Here is a 14375-nt window from a genome sequence, read left to right on the forward strand (position 1 = left end):
GGACTGGCAGACACAGCACCAGCTAACAGCTAACACAAAGACACTGAGGTAGGTAGACTGGCTGACTGAGCAATCTCTGCTCCTGTAGGTCTGTCCAGGCCTGCTACTCACTGCCCCAAGGGAACTAGTAGTGAGGAAACACACACAGTCACAAACACACACAATCAGTTTATCTCATCTCCCCTTGTCTAAGCAGCGGCAGGCCAGTAAAGAGAAAGCATGCACAACCAATCAATGCTTTTTTTAAAGCTTTTTGCAGCTAGAAAAAGAGAGGGAGGGAAAGAGAGGGAGAGGGAAAGAGAGAGGGAGAGGGAAAGAGAGAGGGAGGGGGAAAGAGAGAGGGAGGGAAAGAGAGGGAGAGGGAAAGAGAGAGGGAGAGGGAAAGAGAGAGGGAGAGGGAAAGAGAGAGGGAGGGAAAGAGAGGGAGAGGGAAAGAGAGAGGGAGAGGGAAAGAGAGAGGGAGAGGGAAAGAGAGAGGAAGAGGGAAAGAGAAGGAGAGAGAAAGAGAGAGGGAGTGAAAGAGAGAGAGAGAGAGAAGAGAAAGTGGTGGGGCACTGAATCCATTCCAGACGGTTTATAGCTGAATTACCTTCCCCACGGAAGCTCATCAAACAGTGCTCTAACGAGCTATCGATCCCAGCCCCACGCTACACTTTAAATGGACTATTTTCCCATTTCCGGGCTACAAGGTCTCTTGCTCTAAACAACAACATCTATCAAAAAATTGAATGAATCTACGGTTCAGAGAAGGAAGGAATGGCCAAGCAGCCCCCCCCAAACCCCCGATCGGGTTGATTGAGTAGTCATGTTTGAAGAAAAAGAGCAGAAGTTAGTAGCAGCTTGTCGGACACTACATCATCGAACCAAACTCGCTCAAAAAACACTGGTGGCCCTTTGTTATTGTCGTTAGCAACACCAGCGTTCTAGAATCTATAGCTCAACACCAGCGTTCTAGAATCTATAGCTCAACACCAGTGTTCTAGAATCTATAGCTCAACACCAGCGTTCTAGAATCTATAGATCAACACCAGCATTCTAGAATCTATAGCTCAACACCAGTGTTCTAGAATATATAGCTCAACACCAGCGTTCTAGAATCTATAGCTTAACACCAGCGTTCTAGAATCTATAGCTCAACACCAGTGTTCTAGAATCTATAGCTCAACACCAGCGTTCTAGAATCTATAGCTCAACACCAGTGTTCTAGAATCTACAGCTCAACACCAGCGTTCTAGAATCTATAGCTCAACACCAGTGTTCTAGAATCTATAGCTCAACACCAACATCCTAGAATCTATAGCTCAACACCAGTGTTCTAGAATCTACAGCTCAACACCAGCATTCTAGAATCTACAGCTCAACACCAGTGTTCTAGAATCTACAGCTCAACACCAGCATTCTAGAATCTATAGCTCAACACCAGTGTTCTAGAATCTACAGCTCAACACCAGCATTCTAGAATCTATAGCTCAACACCAGTGTTCTAGAATCTATAGCTCAACACCAACATCCTAGAATCTATAGCTCAACACCAGCGTTCTAGAATCTATAGCTTAACACCAGCATTCTAGAATCTATAGCTCAACACCAGCGTTCTAGAATCTATAGCTCAACACCAGCGTTCTAGAATCTATAGCTCAACACCAGTGTTCTAGAATCTACAGCTCAACACCAGCGTTCTAGAATCTATAGCTCAACACCAGTGTTCTAGAATCTATAGCTCAACACCAACATCCTAGAATCTATAGCTCAACACCAGTGTTCTAGAATCTACAGCTCAACACCAGCATTCTAGAATCTATAGCTCAACACCAGTGTTCTAGAATCTACAGCTCAACACCAGCATTCTAGAATCTATAGCTCAACACCAGTGTTCTAGAATCTACAGCTCAACACCAGCATTCTAGAATCTATAGCTCAAAACCAGTGTTCTAGAATCTATAGCTCAACACCAACATCCTAGAATCTATAGCGCAACACCAGTGTTCTAGAATCTACAGCTCAACACCAGTGTTCTAGAATCTACAGCTCAACACCAGCATTCTAGAATCTATAGCTCAACACCAGTGTTATAGAATCTACAGCTCAACACCAGCATTCTAGAATCTATAGCGCAACACCAGTGTTCTAGAATCTATAGCGCAACACCGGGGAAACAGAAGTAAAGACCTGCCATTTTCAAGCTTCTGAGCCAAACTCAGCGAGGAATCAAGGCCTCTGTCAGTGCAGTTTATTGAGAGGGACTCAGCACGGCAAAGTGTTTCCTCTGACTCTCCGTTCAACAGACCTATCAGCATAATTTGAATGCACGGTGGGTGTGCCGAGCGAGCAAAGTAAATTATTACAAGAAAGCTTTTTTCTCAAATAATTGGAATGGCAGGCATTTTTCACTAAACTGGAAAAACACAAAAAGGGTTTACATTTTCAGGTGAGCCTGCTCTGACCCCCAGCAAAAGACAAAGAAAAACGACATGGAATTTAAGCACTGAGAACAAGAACTAGGCCTTGGTCCCACTTAGGGAAAAGAAGCAGTGGCCTTCTCTCAGTCCGTTGCATATGGCTTGGCTGCTAGGCTACATATTCCTGGCAGCTAGGCTACCTATTCCTCAACCAGCATCATGCTACTATGTTTCCTCTACCATTATTTAGGTGGGGCATACTCCCCAGGTCCACCCAAAATTTAAAAGCAATTGGTTTAAACTGAAACGTATAGCCTACTGTAGTGCTGGCAACAGCAGGCCTGGAAAGTACCTCAAGGCCTTTGCCAGGGAAGTAGCCAGAATCTGAGTTTTAGTGAGATCCAAAATGCTATTTAGAGAACAGCAAAAACAAGCAAAAATGACCCCAGCCATTATCACATTGGTTGTTGTGGCTTCATTCACCTCAGTCGATCTACAAACAGCCTTTTAGCTATACAATAAGATGCTACACATTAACTCAGCACCGGCATTGGTGATTAAAACTATAATGTAATATGTACAGAGGGATCTGTTAGCAGAAAAAAATATATATTAAAAACTGACTTATGCCATGTTGATATGATATCTGCGTGAGAATGACTAACAAAATCAATGGGGGCCCCCTGGAGGTCATGGCCCCTGGGTACTTGCCCTGCGTGCCCGGTAGGTAATTCGGTCATGATTACAATACGTTTAGATACAGTTGAAGTCGGAAGTTTACATACACTTAGGTTGGAGACATTAAAACTCATTTTTCAAACACTCCACAAATTTCTTGTTAACAAACTATAGTTTTCAAGTCGGTTAGGAAATCTACTTTGTGGATGACACAAGTCATTTTTCCAAAAATTGTTTGCAGACAGATTATTTCACTTATAATTCACTGTATCACAATTCCAGTGGGTCAGAAGTTTACATACTGTACACTAAGTTGACTGTGCCTTTAAACAGCTTGTAAAATTCCAGAAAATTATGTCATGGCTTTAGAAGCTTCTGACAGGCTAATTGATATAATTTGAGTCAATTGGAGGTGTACGTGTGGATGTACTTCAAGGCCTACCTTCAAACTCAGTGCCTCTTTGCTTGACATCATGGGAAAATAAAAAGAAATCAGCCAAGACTATTGTTGAAATCCACAAGTCTGGTTCATCCTTGGGAGCAATTTTCAAACGCCTGAAGGTACACGTTCATCTGTACAAACAATTGTAAGCAAATATAAACATCATGGGACCATGACCAATCATACCACACAGGAAGGAGACGCATTCTGTCTCCTAGTGATGAACGTACTTTGGTGCAAAAAGTGCAAATCAATCCCAGAACAACAGCAAAGGACCTTGTGAAGATGCTGGAGGAAACAGGTACAAAAGAATCTATATCCACAGTAAAAAGAGTCCAATATCGACATAACCTGAAAGGCCGCTCAGCAAGGAAGAAGCCACTGCTCCAAAACCAACATAAAAAAGCCAGACTACGGTTTGCAACTGCACATAGAGACAAAGATCATACTTTTTGGAGAAATGTCCTCTGGTCTGATGAAAAAAATATAACTTTTTGGCCATAATGACCATCGTTATGTTTGGAGGAAAAAGGGGGAGGCTTGCTAGCAGAAGAACACCATCCCAACCATGAAGCACGGGGGTGGCAGCATCATGTTGTGGGGGTGCTTTGCTGCAGAAGGGACTGGTGTACATCACAAAATAGATGGCATCATGAGGTAGCAAAATTATGTGGATATATTGAAGCAACATCTCAAGACATCAGTCAGGAAGTTAAAGCTTGGTCGCAAATGGGTCTTCCAAATGGACAATGACCCCAAGCATACTTCCAAAGCTGTGGCAAAATGGCTTAAGGACAACAAAGTCAAGGTACAAACCCTGACATCAATCCTATAGAAAATTTGTGGGCAGAACTGAAAAAGCGTGTGAGAGCAAGGAGGCTTACAAACCTGACTCAGTTACACCAGCTCTGTCAGGAGGAATGGGCCAAAATTCACCCCACTTATTGTGGGAAGTTTGTGGAAGGCTACCCGAAAAGTTTGACCCAAGTTAAACAATTTAAAGGCAATGCTACCAAATACTAATTGAGTGTATGTAAACTTCTGACCCATTGGGAATGTGATGAAATAAATAAAAGCTGAAATTAATCTTTAGCTCTACTATTATTCTGACATTTCACATTCTTAAAAGGAAGTGGCGATCCTAACTGACCTACGACAGGGAATTTTTACGAGGATTAAAAGTCAGGAATTGTGAAAAACTGAGTTTAAATGTATTTGGCTAAGGGGTATGTACAATTCCGACTACAACTGTAGCTGTCTAGACTAACTAGACTAATTTACCAATCTAAACAAATCTTCATTTTGGGTTCATTGAGTGACTGTCAGTGAGTGAAGTACAGCGCCTTCAGAAAGTATTCACATTACTTTGATCTTTCCCCCATTTTGTTGTTTTACAGCCTGCATTTAAAATTGATTAAATTGAGAGAGAAAAAATGTCACTGGCCTACACACAATACCCCATAATGTCAAAGTGGAATTATGTTTTTAAAAATGTTTACAAATTCATTCAAAATGAAAGCTAAAATGTCTTGAGTCAATAAGTATTCAACCCCTTTGTTATGTCAAACCTAAATAAGTACATTTTTTGTCCTGAATATGAAGTACTAAGTTTGGGGCAAATCCAATCCAATACATGACTGAGTACCATTCTCCATATTTGTCTCCATATTTGTCTCCTGTCTCCCTGTCCCCCTGCCCCTGTCTCCCTGTCTCCCTGTCCCCCTGCCCCTGTCTCCCTGCCCTACTGCTCCCCTGCCCTGTCTCCCTGTCTCCCTGCCCTACTGCTCCCCTGCCCCTGTCTCCCTGTCCCCCTGCCCCTGTCTCCCTGTCCCCCTGCCCTACTGCTCCCCTGCCCCTGTCTCCCTGTCCCCCTGCCCCTGTCTCCCTGTCTCCCTGCCCTACTGCTCCCCTGCCCCTGTCTCCCTGTCCCCCTGCCCCTGTCTCCCTGTCCCCCTGCCCTACTGCTCCCCTGCCCCTGTCTCCCTGTCCCCCTGCCCCTGTCTCCCTGTCCCCCTGCCCTACTGCTCCCCTGCCCCTGCTCCCCTGCCCCTGTCTCCCTGTCCCCCTGCCCCTGTCTCCCTGTCCCCCTGCCCCTGCCTCCCTGTCCCCCTGCCCTACTGCTCCCCTGCCCCTGTCTCCCTGCCCCTGTCTCCCTGTCCCCCTGCCCTACTGCTCCCCTGCCCTTGTCTCCCTGTCCCCCTGCCCCTGTCTCCCTGCCCCTGTCTCCCTGTCCCCCTGCCCTACTGCTCCCCTGCCCCTGCTCCCCTGCCCCTGTCTCCCTGTCCCCCTGCCCCTGTCTCCCTGTCCCCCTGCCCCTGCCTCCCTGTCCCCCTGCCCTACTGCTCCCCTGCCCTTGTCTCCCTGTCCCCCTGCCCCTGTCTCCCTGCCCCTGTCTCCCTGTCCCCCTGCCCCTGCCTCCCTGTCCCCCTGCCCTACTGCTCCCCTGCCCCTGTCTCCCTGCCCCTGTCTCCCTGTCCCCCTGCCCTACTGCTCCCCTGCCCTTGTCTCCCTGTCCCCCTGCCCCTGTCTCCCTGCCCCTGTCTCCCTGTCCCCCTGCCCCTGTCTCCCTGTCCCCCTGCCCTACTGCTCCCCTGCCCCTGCTCCCCTGCCCCTGTCTCCCTGTCCCCCTGCCCCTGTCTCCCTGTCCCCCTGCCCCTGCCTCCCTGTCCCCCTGCCCTACTGCTCCCCTGCCCCTGTCTCCCTGCCCCTGTCTCCCTGTCCCCCTGCCCTACTGCTCCCCTGCCCTTGTCTCCCTGTCCCCCTGCCCCTGTCTCCCTGCCCCTGTCTCCCTGTCCCCCTGTCTCCCTGTCCCCCTGCCCCTGTCTCCCTGTCCCCCTGCCCTACTGCTCCCCTGCCCCTGTCTCCCTGTCCCCCTGCCCTACTGCTCCCCAGCCCCTGTCTCCCTGTCCCCCTGCCCCTGTCTCCCTGCTCCCCTGCCCCTGTCTCCCTGTCCCCCTGCCCCTGTCTCCCTGTCCCCCTGCCCCTGTCTCCCTGCCTCCCTGCCCTACTGCTCCCCTGTCCCTGTCTCCCTGTCCCCCTGCCCTACTGCTCCCCTGCCCCTGTCTCCCTGTCCCCCTGCCCCTGTCTCCCTGCCCCTGTCTCCCTGTCCCCCTGCCCCTGTCTCCCTGTCCCCGTGCCCTACTGCTCCCCTGCCCCTGTCTCCCTGTCTCCCTGCTCCCCTGCCCCTGTCTCCCTGTCCCCCTGCCCCTGTCTCCCTGTCCCCCTGCCCTACTGCTCCCCTGCCCCTGTCTCCCTGTCCCCCTGCCCCTGTCTCCCTGCCCCTGTCGCCCTGTCCCCCTGCCCTACTGCTCCCCTGCCCCTGTCTCCCTGTCCCCCTGCCCCTGTCTCCCTGACCCCGTCTCCCTGTCCCCCTGCCCTACTGCTCCCCTGCCCCTGTCTCCCTGTCCCCCTGCCCCTGTCTCCCTGTCCCCCTGCCACTGTCTCCCTGTCCCCCTGCCCCTGTCCTCCTGACCCTGTCTCCCTGTCCCCCTGCCCCTGTCTCCCTGTCCCCCTGCCCCTGTCTCCCTGTCCCCCTGCCACTGTCTCCCTGTCCCCCTGCCCCTGTCCTCCTGCCCCTGTCTCCCTGTCCCCCTGCCCCTGTCTCCCTGTCCCCCTGCCCCTGTCTCCCTGTCCCCCTGCCCCCGTCTCCCTGTCCCCCTGCCCCTGTCTCCCTGCCTCCCTGCCCTACTGCTCCCCTGTCCCTGTCTCCCTGTCCCCCTGCCCTACTGCTCCCCTGCCCCTGTCTCCCTGTCCCCCTGCCCCTGTCTCCCTGCCCCTGTCTCCCTGTCCCCCTGCCCCTGTCTCCCTGTCCCCGTGCCCTACTGCTCCCCTGCCCCTGTCTCCCTGTCTCCCTGCTCCCCTGCCCCTGTCTCCCTGTCCCCCTGCCCCTGTCTCCCTGTCCCCCTGCCCTACTGCTCCCCTGCCCCTGTCTCCCTGTCCCCCTGCCCCTGTCTCCCTGCCCCTGTCGCCCTGTCCCCCTGCCCTACTGCTCCCCTGCCCCTGTCTCCCTGTCCCCCTGCCCCTGTCTCCCTGTCCCCCGTCTCCCTGTCCCCCTGCCCTACTGCTCCCCTGCCCCTGTCTCCCTGTCCCCCTGCCCCTGTCTCCCTGTCCCCCTGCCACTGTCTCCCTGTCCCCCTGCCCCTGTCCTCCTGACCCTGTCTCCCTGTCCCCCTGCCCCTGTCTCCCTGTCCCCCTGCCCCTGTCTCCCTGTCCCCCTGCCACTGTCTCCCTGTCCCCCTGCCCCTGTCCTCCTGCCCCTGTCTCCCTGTCCCCCTGCCCCTGTCTCCCTGTCCCCCTGCCCCTGTCTCCCTGTCCCCCTGCCCCCGTCTCCCTGTCCCCCTGCCCCTGTCTCCCTGTCCCCCTGCCCCTGTCTCCCTGTCTCCCTGCCCTACTGCCCCTCTGCCCCAGAGACACATTGGACAGGGACTGGCTCCAGCGATCAGGGAGGCTGGGACACACAACGTCAGGGAGGTAAAGAGGCTTGATACCATTCTGCCCTCGCACCAGCCAGCCAGTCAGTCAACCAGCCAGCCAGTCAGTCAACCAGCCAGCCAGTCAGTCAACCAGCCAGCCAGTCAGTCAACCAGCCAGCCAGTCAGTCAACCAGCCAGCCAGTCAGTCAGCCAGTGAGCTCAACACAGGCATTACAGGGCAGGGCACCCAGGTGCAGGTAAGGAATACTGCTTGCTTGGGCAACACTGCATCACGTCACGCCATGCTCTCTGCAAGGCACTCCACTGGCACTACAACACATGCTGGATACTGGGTTAGGGTGGCAAGGCCGGGGAATGTCTATGCATCATGCTGACTGGTAGTCATAGTGTGTGTTTTCACCTTCAATACTCTACACTCCCCAGTTCCCTGTTCATTAGTATCCTCTTGAGTCTTTCTAGTTTACTTAATGTGCCTACGAGGGTAGAGCCCATCTCTTCAGTCCTAGAGGACACCCCAAAGAATAACACTAAACAACACTACTGTCAGCAATGCATTTGTTTCCTTTTTTCTCATTCTCTACTTCCCTCCATCTCAGCAAGACCCAACTTTCATGATCCATCACACCAGGAAATGAACATACCAAGATATGGATGGACTCCTCAATCAGGTCCAACAGCAGCAAATGAATTGCTGTAATTCAAATAAAGGCCCTTCTATAGAAGGCCTGACCGACAATCAGTCAATGGAATAATTACCAGTAATCTCTTTGTCATGTTAAACAATGTCCACTGCTATTCATTTAGTGTGCCATTTATTCACACATAGAGAGGAGTCCTTTTTACTCCTTTGTAATTCTCCACTTATACACACTCTCACAAGCAGACACATACATACACACACACAGGCAGACACATACACACGCACACTAGCACACACAGACACACGCACACTAGCACACACAGACACACACAAAGGCACACACACACACATACACAGTCACACAAACTCTATCTCACACACACACCTTCCTCATTCACACACACACACACACACAAACACACACAGCGAGATGAACTTCTGGCGGAGTGAGCAGAAAACATCAATTAAACATTCTCATTTATTTCCCCCCAAGCCAATACGAAAGCTGACATAAGTCATTACTTGTGAATAATTATAGCTCTGCTAATATAATTTAGGCATCATTATTTAACCAGGCCTGTCTTTGGAGATTGTAAGGTACGCTGCTTCTCTGTCCAAAAATCAATTCCCTGCGGTGGGAACTTTTCCCAAACCAGTGCTCTCTGATTTTTAAATTAAACTCTGTGGTGAGGAGGGAGAGGGATACACGCACACACACACACACACACACAGACAGATACACTCACACACACACAGACAGATAAACACACACACACACACACGCACAGACAGATACACACACACACACACACACACACACACACACACACACACACACACACACACACACACACACACACACACACACAGACAGATAAACACACACACACACACAGAAAGACACACAGACAGATAAACACACACACACAGAAAGACACACAGACACACATTCCCAATAGGGCTATTGCACAGGTACGCTGCTTATTACATAGTCTAGATGACAAGCAAACCAATAACCTGGCTCTAACACACACACACACACACACACACACACACACACACACACACACACACACAGACACACACACAAACGACACACAGACACACACACACACAAACCACACGCACAGAGACATATACAGAGCCAAGCCATCCATCACATGAGAATCAGCAAACTGAACAACAAGGAAATAATAGCTTACTCCCTTTGGCTACAATTGAATTTGACACCATTTGCCACTTCTTGTAACATGCCATGTAACAGATATGAAACACTCTCGCCTGGCTGTCATTTCACTGTCACACCGCAGTCGAATGTGGGATCAGAAAGCCATCCCAGAGAGATAATTGGCCAAATCCAATGGCGACAAACAGGAAGATAATTCTGAGCCAATCGCCACTGTCCCCTTGGAAGTCTCACCAATCATAAAAGTCAACAAAACATCAAACCACTACTGAACAACCTTGGGCTTAGTCATAAACTCATAATATCTTACAGAGCAACGCATCGCAGAGAAGTAAAACCTTCCAGCCATGACTATCTCCTATAAATAAAAGTGCCTCTGACCAAAGATCTAGTATCAGATTAGCCTACTGGATAACCCCTTAGGCCTACATGGCCTTTCTCCTATACCTGTGTAGTGATATTGTTGTATTGTATTCACATGTTGTTACAAACATAGGACCTTATTAAGAGCATTATATCATTGCATAGTAATGGAGTTGAACATGAGGAGTAGGAGAAGGAGCAGGAGAGAGAAAGAGAGAGAAAGAGAGAGAGAGAGAGTTGGTGGGGGATAAAGATCCATAGCCCATGTTTAGATTAGAAGTGGGCTATAAATTTGGGAATCTGGAGGACCTCATACATTGACAGAACAGCATTCAAGTGCATTCCAGCAGTTGTAGAGTACAATGACACAAACACGGTAGCGTGCACACAACACACACACTCGCACACACACAATAGCACAAACAGAGGGGACAAAACAGCAGCACACAACACACACACAATAGCACAAACAGAGGGGACAAAACAGCAGCACACAACAGCTGCCATCCCCCCCCTCACTGAAGAGAAGAGGGGGAGAGAGAGAAGCTTGAGAGCGGTCCTCCTCACACACACAGGGAGAAAGGGGGGGTCACTCCAGACAGTGTTGGCATTTGGCACGAACAGACGCTCATCAACCCCGGGGAGACCCGCGAGCGAGGGATGAAGGAGAGAGAGGGATGAAGGAAGGGGGGTCAAGAGGAGTAGAGGGGGGGAGGAGGGGGAGAAGGTGTAGGCATTTCAGCCCAGTCTTTAGAGCAGTAGTGAGCAGGGGAGGGGAGATTGAGAAGGGGGGTTAGGAGTAGAGAGAGAGGAGGAGGAGAGGTGGGTGGAAGAATTTTAGCCCAGTCTATAGAGTGGAGGGAGAGTGAAGGGGAGAGCAGTGGAGAATAAGAGGAGGGGAGGGGGGGAGTGAGTGAGTTCTCCTTGTGAGGCTGCATCTGGAGGTCAATACTGGCAGGCTGCTTACAACTGAATCTGACTTTTGTTTAGAGCACCAGCACCGCATGGCTCAAATCAAACCAACATTACTGTGTGTCTGTGCGGGGTAACAGGTTGAGGAACCAGAGGGGGCAGCAGCGCGGTGTAACACAGCCCGACGAAGCAAGGCAACAGACAGCTGTTTGGTGGCCTGCCCTGCCTGCCTCGACGCTCGCCCACCGAAAGGTGACACGTTGTGTCCCTTCCTCTCTCTTGTAGAGCGGAGCCGCGATCACTAAGCAAAACGCACACAACCCACACACTCACACACAGATAGAGATAGAGAGGGAGAGAGAGAGAGAGGCAGACAGAGAGACAGAGAGAGCGAGAGAGCGAGAGAGAGATAGTTAAAAGAAAAGCACACACAACCACATCCCAACCCTATTCCAAACCTTAGTTGTTGCACACACAGAGAGACACAAATTAACCCTATTTGTCTAAACAAAATATGCCCAATGTCAATGTTCTATGGCATTAGGATCGTTTTCCCAGAGAAATTGTGAATTGATAGATAATTAAGGACTAATTGCGGCTCCGCCACAAAAACCGTAAGCACAATTCTGCTGATAGGCTAAACAAATCTGGATTGAATAGTTCCACAATATAACAACCCTTATAACCACTATAAAACCATCCAGGGAAACACCTTCCCAATGCGCGCGCTGAAACACACACCGTTAGTGTTCTTCACGCTCATCGCCCACGGGGTACTCGAAGCAGATGAACAGACAGACGTCTGTGCGTCACTCGTTCTATTTGCATGCCTCACGTCGATAACTAAACGGTACTTTGTCCACCATCCTCAATCTGAAAATCATGTCGTGTGTGGTTGCTGAGTTTGGATGCTATCAATTTGGACAGCATATATATTTTTTATATTATTCTTAACGTCATAGATGCATTGTCCATATATAAGTATCCCACCTACATCAATTACATTCAGGGTGTCAGTCACACATTGGTTTGAAGAACGTTTTGGGCTGGACAGCCATGCATCAGCTCGTGGCATAGCATTAGTTGTGATGAAGAATGGTCTATTATATTGGTGCCCACATTCCAGTCTCAGGCAAACCGTGGGGTGTGCTGCTTATATTTAGAGCGTGGCTAAGATAATACCAATTGATCCATTCATTGAACAGTACTTTGCTGCAGTGTAAGCCAATGGTAATTTGCTGGGGCACTGGGCTTCGTGGTGCGGGTAAAACATTTCAAACTCAACCTTTTTATTTCAATTTCCCGAAGAGAGAGCAAGCCACGTTGCCAGATAATTGAAGTGCCGAACACGCAACAACCCACCGCTATGTGGGCTTTTGTAAAACTATAGGTTAGGCTACTACCAGAGTATATTATTAATATAAAATTATATGGGTTGTATTCTATACATAAACTACATTATTTTCATTTAAAAACAGCACGCTTCCCTACATTAAACTATTCATGACAAGTCCCCTATTTCCCTGCCATTACGAGCCATGTTCCGTATTCTAGTTGAGTAGGGCTATAGGGAGATGCACCTGCACCCCATCATTTAATGTTGTGACATAGGATATACATAAATGCATCAGATGACATATCTAGACACATTTATCATTTACACTATCTTATATTTAATTTAGGGGTTATGTTCGGTGCAGATGTGTACCACCGTAGATGCATCGTTTAACTTGATTATTCAGCTCCTTCCTACACGATGCTGACGATGTCATATTTCTTAGTCGGGGTTTGCACCGTCGCCGACTTCAGTTCTCACCCTGCATGCTTGCAACTTTCTACATGGCTGGGACACTGCACTGGACAATTGAAAAGCTATTTCCTCCATTACAAATACGCTGAAAAAACCTCCCAACAACTTTCCCTTTTGCATTCCCTGGGGAGCCCTGCCTAATGTCGCAACCAGCAACGAGTGTCTACCCTCCCCGCTGCACAATATCGACCAGCCTGTCATATACATTTAAATCAGCGAGCAACAGATCCAAATGCGAGGGGGCTGGAGGGCAAGTATTGATGAAAAGCCGACGTTGTAGTTGTTCATATTTAGCTGATCTATACTCTCCCCTGCCCTTCCATCAAACTCATCAGTGCTGTTAAAAACCTGCGAATGCAACCTTTGAAATCCGTTTACCGCATTCCAAGCAAGCCCCCGCACCACATTCACTCACTCAGCATCGGGTTTAATGAATAGGACTAGCTCGGCTGCTAGCTAATGAATGACTAGGTTACTGCAACCGACTTTCACTCTCAATATCTGCAGCAACATTTTTAATTCATTTGAAACGAATAAAACATACCCTTCCATTCTGTGTAAAATCCGTTTTGGCGTAACTCTTAGTTACTTTGAAGTATCCATAGAAGTTGTAAAGGAACGCTCCGATCAGTCCTGCAGCAGTAGTCCGCGTTCAGCTAGCCTCCACTCCGCAATGTGCTTAAAATCTACTATCGTGCAGTGGTGCTGGAGCAGTAGCACGGTAGAGGGGGGCGCGGAGAGTGAGGGGCGCGGAGGGATGCGCGGGCACAGCGCAGCCTACCGGAGTACAAACAGAAAATAAATAAATCACTGCATGACATGACAGGACAGGAACCAACGCGAACACAACCGACCACAGTAGTCACAGTTTTCTGAACTCATCAGTAAGGACAGGATATTGATTTACTATTGATATTTCACTGGGAGATGCATTTGGTCTACTTTAAACCAGAGAAGAAAAATGAACATGTGAATTATATAAAAAGACTATGCTATGTAAAGGGTAGCATATGCCACATTTGGCATAGCAACATGTAAAGCTGTTTTAGGCCTATTCCTTAAAGCCTATAGCATGGCATGTGTTTATAAATGATGTATTAACCATCTGTGTAGGAGTTATTACGGCTTGATGATGCGTGTGAGGAGTAGAAATTTAGCAGTGGAGTTCCCTAAATCACCTAGATGCAGATGTATTGAATGTGTCACTGTCTGTCCATGTGTCACTGTCTGTCACCTCAAAATGTTCTCTCAACCTGTGTGCACCTATGTTGTAAACTTTCATTCATAGGCTAGGTTGTAGCAACCTCATGATGGGTACAGGGAACATTCGAGCATCATGCAGTAGCCTAAACCTATCAATGTTACATTGGACTGGGTGAATGGAATATGAATGACAGTCATCCAATATGTAATAGAAATAAGGCCGTGCTCATGAAAAAATTAATAATCCTCCCTCATCTTAAACGGCACCGACCTCCACTGCAGTTTAGATATATCACCGACCTCCACTGC

The 14375-nt window shown here is 49.1% G+C and overlaps 1 protein-coding gene across 8 annotated transcripts in view; it reads right to left on the reverse strand.

Annotated features, from left to right (window-relative positions):
- LOC129831784 (protocadherin Fat 3-like) overlaps positions 1-13582 on the reverse strand; it is a 393104-nt gene extending 379522 nt beyond the window's left edge. For 7 of the 8 annotated variants that reach the window (XM_055895235.1, XM_055895232.1, XM_055895234.1 and 4 more), the window contains exon 1: positions 13408-13581. The gene's annotated coding sequence lies outside the window, so the exon portion shown is untranslated. Of the gene's footprint in view, positions 1-13407 lie in introns of all 8 variants that reach the window. The other variant, XM_055895236.1, reaches the window with a different exon arrangement.
- Positions 13583-14375: the final 793 nt, after the last annotated feature.

The sequence above is a fragment of the Salvelinus fontinalis genome, chromosome 33, assembly GCF_029448725.1.
Source record: "Salvelinus fontinalis isolate EN_2023a chromosome 33, ASM2944872v1, whole genome shotgun sequence".
Taxonomy (NCBI): Eukaryota; Metazoa; Chordata; class Actinopteri; order Salmoniformes; family Salmonidae; genus Salvelinus; species Salvelinus fontinalis.